Below are 12,649 nucleotides of genomic sequence, written 5' to 3'. Positions count from 1 at the left end.
TCTAACTCAAACTCTCTAGCGCCACCAATTGTCTAAACTTTCAAAAACTTGATGCTAATAACTCTTGAACCGTAAGCCACAAAATGAAAATTCTTTTTTCCTGTGATTCCTTGGCTCATGCCGAGTCGAATGGACACCGAAATTCAAAAATCGCAAGGCTTAGTTTTTTCGCTATCGTCAATTGTTCGTAAAACCTACTTTTTCAAACTCGTCCTAGGCCGTTGCACCGATTGTCACGAAAATTGAATCAGATAATCTTCAGACCATGCTGGCAAAAAGTTATGGAATTCAAGTTGATTTCTCAAACCGTTTCCGAATAGCTCATGAACGAATTCTTCGAAAAGCACGCAAACGTGAACGTGAGGCTATATCTCCGCAACGGTTTGGCCTATTGAGACCAATCTTGGTGGGTCTTATAACAACCATTCCCTGGGACTACCTGCAGTGTTTCGGCGCTGTGCCCCCTAGTGGTCAGGAGATATGGAAAATGCATGTTTTTGCTCATAACTTCTGAACGGTTTTGCCAAAAATCACAAAAGTGGTGTCTTTAGATTCAGTGCATCATTCCGAGTCGAATGATACCGAATTTTCCCAATTCGGCCATTTTGGGCGTCGGCCATTTTGGATTTAGTTGTAAATTGCTGTATCTTAAGAATGAAGTTCCGTATCGTTTCGCAAATAATTACAAAAATGTCCGGCTCCATGCCCTGAATGTACACAAAAAAATTGGGGGCAGCGCCACCTTGTGGTCAATAGTTATAACGATTTTTTCGAAAAATGCTAATAACTTTTGCATACATTAGCCTATTGTAACAAAGCTGATGTTGATAGATTCCTTGGGTCATACCGAGAACACCGATACCCCATTTGTCAATTTTGGCAAAATTTCCCGTCCACCATTTTGATTCATGTTGAAAACCTACTTTTTCGAACTCCTCCTAGACCGTTGCTCAGATTTTCACCAAATTTGATTTGGATCATCTTCAGACCATGCTGGCAAAAAGTTATGGAATTTGTGTCGATACACGTAACCGTTTTCAATTAGCGTACCAACGAATTTGCTGGAAAGATGCCAAACTGCATCTGAGGCTGTATCTCTGCAAAGGTTGGAGATATTTACACAAAACTTAATATGTGACATTGTCACATCACATTGACCACGCCACATCATTTTGGTCACAGCGCCACCTATTGGTCAAGAGTAATAAACCAATCAATAACCGCTAATTATTACATTTCCAATAATGCTAATAACTTTTGATTGCATTAGCATATTATCATGAAACATGTCTCAAAATGTTCCTTGGGACATGCCGACAACATGCATACCAATTATGTCATATTAAGCAAAACTTCCTGTCCGCCATTTTGATTCATGTTGAAAACCTTTTTTTTTAAACTCATCCTCAACCGTTTGTCCGATTTTCACCAAAATTGAATCAGATCATCTTCAGACCGTGCTGACAAAAAGTTATGGATTTCGTGTCAATAGACGAAACCGTTTTTGTACAGCGCTGCTTCAGATGTCAGGCATCTTCACAAAATGAGTCTGAGGCTATATCTCTGCATATACACACACACACACACACACACACAGAGAAGTACATGCCCACATATTTTGTTGTATGTAGATATTTGAAATAAATTATAGGTGACACACAACTCACAGAAAGACTTCTTTTCTTACATTTCTATGTCAGGTTTCATTGCATTCATATTCTGACATAATAGTAAACATTTGATATACATGTATGAATAAATTGTTGAACTTTCACTCAATGTGATCTTAAATGCTTGAACAGTAATATTAAATAATAGTAATATATATTTTTCTAGATGAATCAATCATCGAGACAATGAACTGTAATGTTTTAGTCTTTAGTGAGCCCATTAGTGGTCTTCCAGTGACATCTAGTGGTCGTAAATGCAATTTATCATACAACACTGTCTCTTTTACCTTTATAACTGTTATATGTTGTCTTAATTTCATTCCAAAGAAGCATACGCAATTAATGTATAATTTCACAGTCTAGATAATAGTACTGCACTGATTTTAAATAACCTAGATATGGCTGACAGTAAAAGAATAGAACAGAATTACAGACACACACAAACATGAAATGTTTAAACTACTATATTAATACTCAATAAGCATGCTTAAACCCACACACAGATGCACACATTTTGTTATATATATATAGATAATTAAAATAAATGATGGGTGATAAAACCTATTGCAAGTCTTCTGTTTTTATGGGCTTCTATGTCATTTTTCAGGTTTCATTGCAATCATAATCTGGCATAATTATAAACATTAGATATATCTGTATGAATAAATTGGTAAACTTTGACTCAATGTGATCTGAAATGCTTGAACAGTAATATTAAATAATAGTAATATACATTTTTTCTAGATGAATCCCTCAACAAGCCCATAAACTGTAATGTTTTAGTCTTTAGTGAGCTCATTAGTGGTCTTCCGGTGACATCTAGTGGTTATAATTGCAATTTTTTATTCAACACTGGGTTTTGAAGCTTTATAAATATTACAGTGTTCTTTTTTACCTAATCTCTGTTAAATTTTGCATGATTGTTTAGAAAAAATACAGATCTAATGCATGTGTGATTATATTACCCCTTTTTTTTGCACTTTAATGCCATTCACAACAGAAACCTTTTGTTTTTTAGGCCATTTTAACTGTTATAGCACCAGCTATTTTCTGATCTTAATGAAACTTTGCATGCTTGGTGGGTCATCTTTCACATGTTATAACCAAGTTTCATAAAGTTTTGAGTTTTTGTTTCAGTTTTATAGGCTTTAGGTTACATGTGGCCACGGCCCTTTCCTAAATGACCTCTTATAGCTAACCAAAGGACAAAATGCAACATATTTTTGAAAATTATTGATCTAGAGAGTCCAGAGAATATTATTGCAGTGGTTTGATCAAGACTGAACAAAAAACCAGGTGACCCAAAACATTCAAATTCGTGGACCAATTTTACGAAAAAGGCTATAACTCGGGAACAAAATGAGATATCTTCACCAAACTCAGAACTCATATGCATGAACAAAAACTTTAGTCAAATTATTATTTTTTTTCCATATCTGCCACTTGGTGGCGCTACAGGATGAAAAAAAATCAAATGGCTATAACTAAGCAACCGTTGATCCAATCAACTTGAAAATTGATATGGCCCAATGTGGCACAAGTGCTCTATGAGGAATTTCACTTATCTTAAAAAACATGGCCACCATTGGCCAAACAACTTTAAGCACCTATTTGACAAGGTTAATGGAAGTCGATCGGAACGAAACTCGGTGGGCATGTTCGACTCATTGCCCTAAAGGTCTGTAAGTATTTTGAAAGAAATTGCCCACAACATTGTCACCTCCCACAGAACACAACAAAGCGATTTGATTACAGCGCCACCTATTTTCCAAAAATGATAATGCATCATTTTACTGGAGTTTTACTGGCTGTTTCAATTACACTCTTCCAATAATTGCTTTTCTTACTCGTTGCATTTGGTCTGATGCTCCATGCCATGCTTAGCTCCTCGCTGTGGAACTTTTATTAACGATTTTCAGCCATTTCAATTACAATCATGCAATTATTAATTTCATTATTCATCGTTGCATTTGGTCTGATGCTACATATGCTTAGCTCCTGATGTTGCCGCTGGAATGCTTGGCCCCGTGATTGCTGCTTGCAGCTATATTTATTATTATTCTTCTTCTTCTTCCGCCGCAAGTCTATGGCAGCCCATAGAACCGTTTGCGGGAAAGTTGTACAATTTGGCACACTGATAGAGGACAGTCCCAACATTAACTATAGCAAATTTGAAGCCTCTAACTCCTACTCTCTAGCGCCACCACTTGTCCAAACTTTCAATGTTTGTATGCTAATAACTTTTGAACCGTAAGCCAGAAAATGGAAATTCTTTTTTTCCTCCGAATCCTTGGCTCAGGCCAAGTCGAATGAACCCTAAAATTCAAAAATCGCAAGGTTTAGTTTTTTCGCTATTTTCAATTATTCGAAAAACCTACTTTTTCGAACTCGTCCTAGACGGTTAGTCCGATTGCCACGAAAATTGGCTCAGATCATCTTCAGACCAAGCTGGCAAAAAGTTATGGAATTCAAGTTGATTCGTCCAACTGTTGTCGAATGACACGTAAACAAATTTGACGAAAAGCACGCAAACATGCACGTGAGGCTATATCCCGGCAACGGTTTGTCATATTGAGACCAAACTTGGCGTGTGTTATAACAAGCATGAACTGAGACTACCTGCTGTGTTTCGACACAGCGCCACCTAGTGGTCAGGAGATATGAAAAATGCATATTTTGGCTTATAACTACTGAATGGTTTGGCCAAAAATCACACAACTGGTCTCTTTAGATTCAGTGAGTCATGTCGAGTCGAATGATATCCAATTTTCCTGTGTCGGCCATTTTAGGCGTCGGCCATTTTGAATTATGATTCAAAATGCTGTATTTTTTGAACGCAGCATCGTATCGTTTCGCAAATAATTACAAAAATATTCGGCTCCATGCCCTGAAGGTACTCAAAAAGTTTGGTGGCAGCGCCACCTTGTGGCCAATAGTTATAATGAAATATCACATAAACGCTAATAACTTTTGAATAAATTAGTCTATTCAAATTAAAATGGTCTCGCTATATTCTGTGGGTCATGCCGAGAGTATTGATACCAATAATGTGAAAATTGGCCTTACTTCCTGTCCGCCATTTTGCTTAATGTTGAAAACCTACTTTTTCAAACTCCTCCTAGACCGTTAGCCCAATTTTCACCAAATTTGACGTGAATCATCTTCAGACCATGCTGGCAAAAAGTTATGGATTTTGTGTCGATATACGTAACGGTTCTCATTTAGCGCATCAACGAATTTGCTGGAAGGGTGCCAAAATGCATTTGAGGCTGTATCTCTGCAACACTTTGACATATTTGCACCAAACTTTGTATGTGTCATCGCCACCTCACACTGACCATGCCACATAAATTTGGTAACAGCGCCACCTATTGGTCAAGAGTAATAAACCATTCATTAACCATGAGTAATTACACTTTTTAAAATGCTAATAACTTTTTAGTCCATTAGCCTATTGCAACGAAACTGGGCTCAAAATATTCCCTGGCTTATGCCGATAACATAGATACCAAATATGCCAGTGTTTACTGAAGTTCCGGTCCACCATTTTGATTTATGTGGAAAACCTACTTTTTCGAACTCCTCATGAACCGTATGTCCAATTTTCACCAAATTCGAATCAGATGATCTTCAGACTATGTTGACACAAAGTTATGGATTTTGTGTCGATAGACAAAACCGTTTTTGCATACCAAAGCGACGAAGTTGAAACACAATGACAAAATGACACTTGAGGCTGCATCTCTGGAATGCTGTGGCATATTAACACCAAACTTTGTGTGTGTCATTGAAAAGTCAAACAGAGTACACCAAATTGATTTCATAACAGTGCCACCTATTGGTCAAACTTTATAAGCCAAGTAATCATGCTACTAGAGGTGGTATTATGATTTTTTTTTTGCCATTTCAATTACAATAATTCCAAAATTACTGTTATTGCTCATTAATGTATTTGGTGTGATGCTTTATGCGATGCTTAGCTACTACATTTGCCGTTGGAGTGCTTGGCCCCGTAATTGCTGCTTGCAGCTATATTTATTATTATTCTTCTTCTTCTTCCGCCGCAAGTCTATGGCAGCCCATAGAACCGTTTGCGGGAAAGTTGTATAATTTGGCACACTGATAGAGGACAGTCCCAACATTAACTATAACAAATTTGAAGCCTCTAACTCCTACTCTCTAGCGCCACCACTTGTCCAAACTTTCAATGTTTGTATGCTAATAACTTTTGAACCGTAAGCCAGAAAATGGAAATTCTTTTTTCCTCTGAATCCTTGGCTCAGGCCAAGTCGAATGAACCCTAAAATTCAAAAATCGCAAGGCTTAGTTTTTTCGCTATTTTCAATTATTCGAAAAACCTACTTTTTCGAACTCGTCCTAGACGGTTAGTCCGATTGCCACGAAAATTGGCTCAGATCATCTTCAGACCATGCTGGCAAAAAGTTATGGAATTCAAGTTGATTCGTCCAACTGTTGTCGAATGACACGTAAACAAATTTGACGAAAAGCACGCAAACATGCACGTGAGGCTATATCCCGGCAACGGTTTGTCATATTGAGACCAAACTTGGCGTGTGTTATAACAAGCATGAACTGAGACTACCTGCTGTGTTTCGACACAGCGCCACCTAGTGGTCAGGAGATATGAAAAATGCATATTTTGGCTTATAACTACTGAATGGTTTGGCCAAAAATCACACAACTGGTCTCTTTAGATTCAGTGAGTCATGTCGAGTCGAATGATATCCAATTTTCCTGTGTCGGCCATTTTTGGCGTCGGCCATTTTGAATTATGTTTCAAAATGCTGTATTTTTTGAACGCAGCATCGTATCGTTTCGCAAATAATTACAAAAATATTCGGCTCCATGCCCTGAAGGTACTCAAAAAGTTTGGTGGCAGCGCCACCTTGTGGCCAATAGTTATAATGAAATATCACATAAACGCTAATAACTTTTGAATAAATTAGTCTATTAAAATTAAAATGGTCTCGCTATGTTCTGTGGGTCATGCCGAGAGTATTGATACCAATAATGTGAAAATTGGCCTTACTTCCTGTCCGCCATTTTGCTTAATGTTGAAAACCTACTTTTTCGAACTCCTCCTAGACCGTTAGCCCAATTTTCACCAAATTTGACGTGAATCATCTTCAGACCATGCTGGCAAAAAGTTATGGATTTTGTGTCGATATACGTAACGGTTCTCATTTAGCGTATCAACGAATTTGCTGGAAGGGTGCCAAAATGCATTTGAGGCTGTATCTCTGCAACACTTTGACATATTTGCACCAAACTTTGTATGTGTCATCGCCACCTCACACTGACCATGCCACATAAATTTGGTAACAGCGCCACCTATTGGTAAAGAGTAATAAACCATTCATTAACCATGAGTAATTACACTTTTTAAAATGCTAATAACTTTTTAGTCCATTAGCCTATTGCAACGGAACTGGGCTCAAAATATTCCCTGGCTCATGCCGATAACATAGATACCAAATATGCCAGTGTTTACTGAAGTTCCGGTCCACCATTTTGATTTATGTGGAAAACCTACTTTTTCGAACTCCTCATGAACCGTATGTCCAATTTTCACCAAATTCGAATCAGATGATCTTCAGACTATGTTGACACAAAGTTATGGATTTTGTGTCGATAGACAAAACCGTTTTCGCATACCAAAGCGACGAAGTTGAAACACAATGACAAAATGACACTTGAGGCTGCATCTCTGGAATGCTGTGGCATATTAACACCAAACTTTGTGTGTGTCATTGAAAAGTCAAACAGAGTACACCAAATTGATTTCATAACAGTGCCACCTATTGGTCAAACTTTATAAGCCAAGTAATCATGCTACTAGAGGTGGTATTATGATTTTTTTTTTTGCCATTTCAATTACAATAATTCCAAAATTACTGTTATTGCTCATTAATGTATTTGGTGTGATGCTTCATGCCATGCTTAGCTCCTACATTTGCCGTTGGAGTGCTTGGCCCCGTAATTGCTGCTTGCAGCTATATTTATTATTATTAGGGGCCAAGCACCGAAGGTGCGTAGGCACCTATTGTAATCGTTGGCGTTATTATTATTAGGGGCCAAGCACCGAAGGTGCGTAGGCACCTATTGTTTTCGTTGGCGTTATTATTATTATTCTTCTTCTTCTTCCGCCGCAAGTCTATGGCAGCCCATAGAACCGTTTGCGGGAAAGTTGTATAATTTGGCACACTGATAGAGGACAGTCCCAACATTAACTATACCAAATTTGAAGCCTCTAACTCCTACTCTCTAGCGCCACCACTTGTCCAAACTTTCAATGTTTGTATGCTAATAACTTTTGAACCGTAAGCCAGAAAATGGAAATTCTTTTTTCCTCTGAATCCTTGGCTCAGGCCAAGTCGAATGAACCCTAAAATTCAAAAATCGCAAGGTTTAGTTTTTTCGCTATTTTCAATTATTCGAAAAACCTACTTTTTCGAACTCGTCCTAGACGGTTAGTCCGATTGCCACGAAAATTGGCTCAGATCATCTTCAGACCATGCTGGCAAAAAGTTATGGAATTCAAGTTGATTCGTCCAACTGTTGTCGAATGACACGTAAACAAATTTGACGAAAAGCACGCAAACATGCACGTGAGGCTATATCCCGGCAACGGTTTGTCATATTGAGACCAAACTTGGCGTGTGTTATAACAAGCATGAACTGAGACTACCTGCTGTGTTTCGACACAGCGCAACCTAGTGGTCAGGAGATATGAAAAATGCATATTTTGGCTTATAACTACTGAATGGTTTGGCCAAAAATCACACAACTGGTCTCTTTAGATTCAGTGAGTCATGTCGAGTCGAATGATATCCAATTTTCCTGTGTCGGCCATTTTAGGCGTCGGCCATTTTGAATTATGTTTCAAAATGCTGTATTTTTTGAACGCAGCATCGTATCGTTTCGCAAATAATTACAAAAATATTCGGCTCCATGCCCTGAAGGTACTCAAAAAGTTTGGTGGCAGCGCCACCTTGTGGCCAATAGTTATAATGAAATATCACATAAACGCTAATAACTTTTGAATAAATTAGTCTATTAAAATTAAAATGGTCTTGCTATATTCTGTGGGTCATGCCGAGAGTATTGATACCAATAATGTGAAAATTGGCCTTACTTCCTGTCCGCCATTTTGCTTAATGTTGAAAACCTACTTTTTCGAACTCCTCCTAGACCGTTAGCCCAATTTTCACCAAATTTGACGTGAATCATCTTCAGACCATGCTGGCAAAAAGTTATGGATTTTGTGTCGATATACGTAACGGTTCTCATTTAGCGCATCAACGAATTTGCTGGAAGGGTGCCAAAATGCATTTGAGGCTGTATCTCTGCAACACTTTGACATATTTGCACCAAACTTTGTATGTGTCATCGCCACCTCACACTGACCATGCCACATAAATTTGGTAACAGCGCCACCTATTGGTCAAGAGTAATAAACCATTCATTAACCATGAGTAATTACACTTTTTAAAATGCTAATAACTTTTTAGTCCATTAGCCTATTGCAACGAAACTGGGCTCAAAATATTCCCTGGCTTATGCCGATAACATAGATACCAAATATGCCAGTGTTTACTGAAGTTCCGGTCCACCATTTTGATTTATGTTGAAAACCTACTTTTTCGAACTCCTCATGAACCGTATGTCCAATTTTCACCAAATTCGAATCAGATGATCTTCAGACTATGTTGACACAAAGTTATGGATTTTGTGTCGATAGACAAAACCGTTTTCGCATACCAAAGCGACGAAGTTGAAACACAATGACAAAATGACACTTGAGGCTGCATCTCTGGAATGCTGTGGCATATTAACACCAAACTTTGTGTGTGTCATTGAAAAGTCAAACAGAGTACACCAAATTGATTTCATAACAGTGCCACCTATTGGTCAAACTTTATAAGCCAAGTAATCATGCTACTAGAGGTGGTATTATGATTTTTTTTTTTTGCCATTTCAATTACAATAATTCCAAAATTACTGTTATTGCTCATTAATGCATTTGGTGTGATGCTTCATGCCATGCTTAGCTCCTACATTTGCCGTTGGAGTGCTTGGCCCCGTAATTGCTGCTTGCAGCTATATTTCTGCTTCTTCTTCTTCTTCTTCTTCTTCTTCTTCTTCCGCCGCAAGTCTATGGCAGCCCATAGAACCGATTGCGGGAAAGTTGTATAATTTGGCACACTGATAGAGGACAGTCCCAACATTAACTATAGCTAATTTGAAGTCTCTAACTCCTACTCTCTAGCGCCACCACTTGTCCAAACTTTCAATGTTTGTATGCTAATAACTTTTGAACCGTAAGCCAGAAAATGGAAATTCTTTTTTCCTCTGAATCCTTGGCTCATGCCAAGTCGAATGAACCCCAAAATTCAAAAATCGCAAGGTTTAGTTTTTTCGCTATTTTCAATTTTTCGAAAAACCTACTTTTTCGAACTCGTGCTAGACGGTTAGTCCGATTGCCACGAAAATTGGCTCAGATCATCTTCAGACCATGCTGGCAAAAAGTTATGGAATTCAAGTTGATTCGTCCAACCATTGTCGAATGACACGTAAACAAATTTGACGAAAAGCACGCAAAAATGCACTTGAGGCTATATCTCAGCAACGGTTTGGCATATTGAGACCAAACTTGGTGTGTGTTATAATAAGCATGACCTGAGACTACCTGCAGTGTTTCGACACAGCGCCACCTAGTGGTCAGGAGATATGAAAAATGCATATTTTGGCTTATATCTTCTGAATGGTTTGGCCAAAAATCACACAACTGGTCTCTTTAGATTCAGTGAGTCATGTCGAGTCGTATGATATGCAAATTTCCCGTGTCAGCCATTTTAGGCGTCGGCCATTTTGAATTATGTTTTAAAATGCTGTATTTTTTCAACGCAGCATCGTATCGTTTCGCAAATAATTACAAAAATATTCGGCTCCATGCCCTGAATGTACTCAAAAAGCTTGGTGGCAGCGCCACCTTGTGGTCAAGAGTTATAATGAATTATCACAAAAATGCTAATAACTTTTGAGTAAATTAGACAATTGAAATGCAAATCGTCTCCCCGTATTCTTTGGTTCATGCCGAGAACATAGACACCAATTATGCCAAAATTGGCCATACTTCCTGTCCGCCATTTTGATTAATGTTGAAAACCTACTTTTTCGAACTCCTCCTAGACCGTTAGTCCGATTTTCACCAAATTTGACGTGAATCATCTTCAGACCATGCTGGCAAAAAGTTATGGATTTCGTGTCGATATATAAAACGGTTCTGATTTAGCGCATCAACGAATTTGCTGGAAGGGTGCCAAAATGCATTTGAGGCTGTATCTCTGCAACGCTTTGACATTTTTGCACCAAACTTTGTATGTGTCATCGCCACCTGACACTGACCATGCCACATAAATTTGGTAACAGCGCCACCTATTGGTCAAGAGTAATGAACCATTCATTAACTATGAATAATTACACTTATAAAAATGCTAGTAACTTTTTAATGCATTAGCCTATTGTAATGAAACTGGCCTCAAAATATTCCCTGGCTTATGCCGACAACATAGATACCATATATGCCAGAGTAAGCCGAACTTCCTGTCCGCCATTTTGATTTATGTTGAAAACCTACTTTTTCGAACTCCTCATCAACCGTTAGTCCGATTTTCACCAAAATTGACTCAGATGATCTGTAGACTGTCCTGACAAAATGTTATGGATTTTGTATCGATAGACAAAACCGTTTTCGCATACCACAGCGACGAATTTGAGGCACAATGCCAAAATGACACTTGAGGCTGTATCTCTGCAATGCTTTGGCATATTGACACCAAACTTTGTTTGTGTCATTGAAAAGTCACACAGAGTACACCAAATTGACTTGATAACAGCACCACCTATTGGTCAATTTTGATAAGCCAGTAAATCATGCTACTAGAGGTTGTATTTATGATTTTTTTTTAGCCATTTCAATTACAATCATCCTAAAATTGCTGTTATTGCTCATTAATGCATTTGGTGTGATGCTCCATGCCATGCTTAGCTCCTACATTTGCCGTTGGAGTGCTTGGCCCCGTAATTGCTGCTTGCAGCTATATTTAGGGGCCAAGCACCGAAGGTGCGAAGGCACCTATTGTGTTTGTTGGCGTTATTATTATTATTCTTCTTCTTCCACCCCAAGTCTATGGTAGCCCATAGAACCGATTGCGGGAAAGTTGTATAATTTGGCACACTAATAGAGGACTGTCTGAACATTAACCGTAGCAAATTTGAAGTCTCTAACTCAAACTCTCTAGCGCCACCAATTGTCTAAACTTTCAAAAACTTGATGCTAATAACTCTTGAACCGTAAGCCACAAAATGAAAATTCTTTTTTCCTGTGATTCCTTGGCTCATGCCGAGTCGAATGGACACTGAAATTCAAAAATCGCAAGGCTTAGTTTTTTCGCTATCGTCAATTGTTCGTAAAACCTACTTTTTCGAACTCGTCCTAGGCCGTTGCACCGATTGTCACGAAAATTGAATCAGATAATCTTCAGACCATGCTGGCAAAAAGTTATGGAATTCAAGTTGATTTCTCAAACCGTTTCCGAATAGCTCATGAACGAATTCTTCGAAAAGCACGCAAACGTGAACGTGAGGCTATATCTCCGCAACGGTTTGGCCTATTGAGACCAATCTTGGTGGGTCTTATAACAACCATTCCCTGGGACTACCTGCAGTGTTTCGGCGCTGTGCCCCCTAGTGGTCAGGAGATATGAAAAATGCATGTTTTTGCTCATAACTTCTGAACGGTTTTGCCAAAAATCACAAAAGTGGTGTCGTTAGATTCAGTGCATCATTCCGAGTCGAATGATACCGAATTTTCCCAATTCGGCCATTTTGGGCGTCGGCCATTTTGGATTTAGTTGTAAATTGCTGTATCTTAAGAATGAAGTTCCGTATCGTTT

The 12,649-nt window shown here is 38.5% G+C and overlaps 1 protein-coding gene across 1 annotated transcript in view; it reads left to right on the top strand.

The window, feature by feature from the left end:
• LOC127975855 (uncharacterized) overlaps positions 1-12,649 on the top strand; it is a 1,007,983-nt gene that overhangs the window by 129,825 nt on the left and 865,509 nt on the right. The window lies entirely within an intron of this gene.

This window comes from Carassius gibelio, chromosome B17 (assembly GCF_023724105.1).
Source record: "Carassius gibelio isolate Cgi1373 ecotype wild population from Czech Republic chromosome B17, carGib1.2-hapl.c, whole genome shotgun sequence".
Classification (NCBI taxonomy): domain Eukaryota; kingdom Metazoa; phylum Chordata; class Actinopteri; order Cypriniformes; family Cyprinidae; genus Carassius; species Carassius gibelio.
Note: the sequence above shows the minus strand (reverse complement) of the source record. Positions and strands in the feature narration are given on the sequence as shown.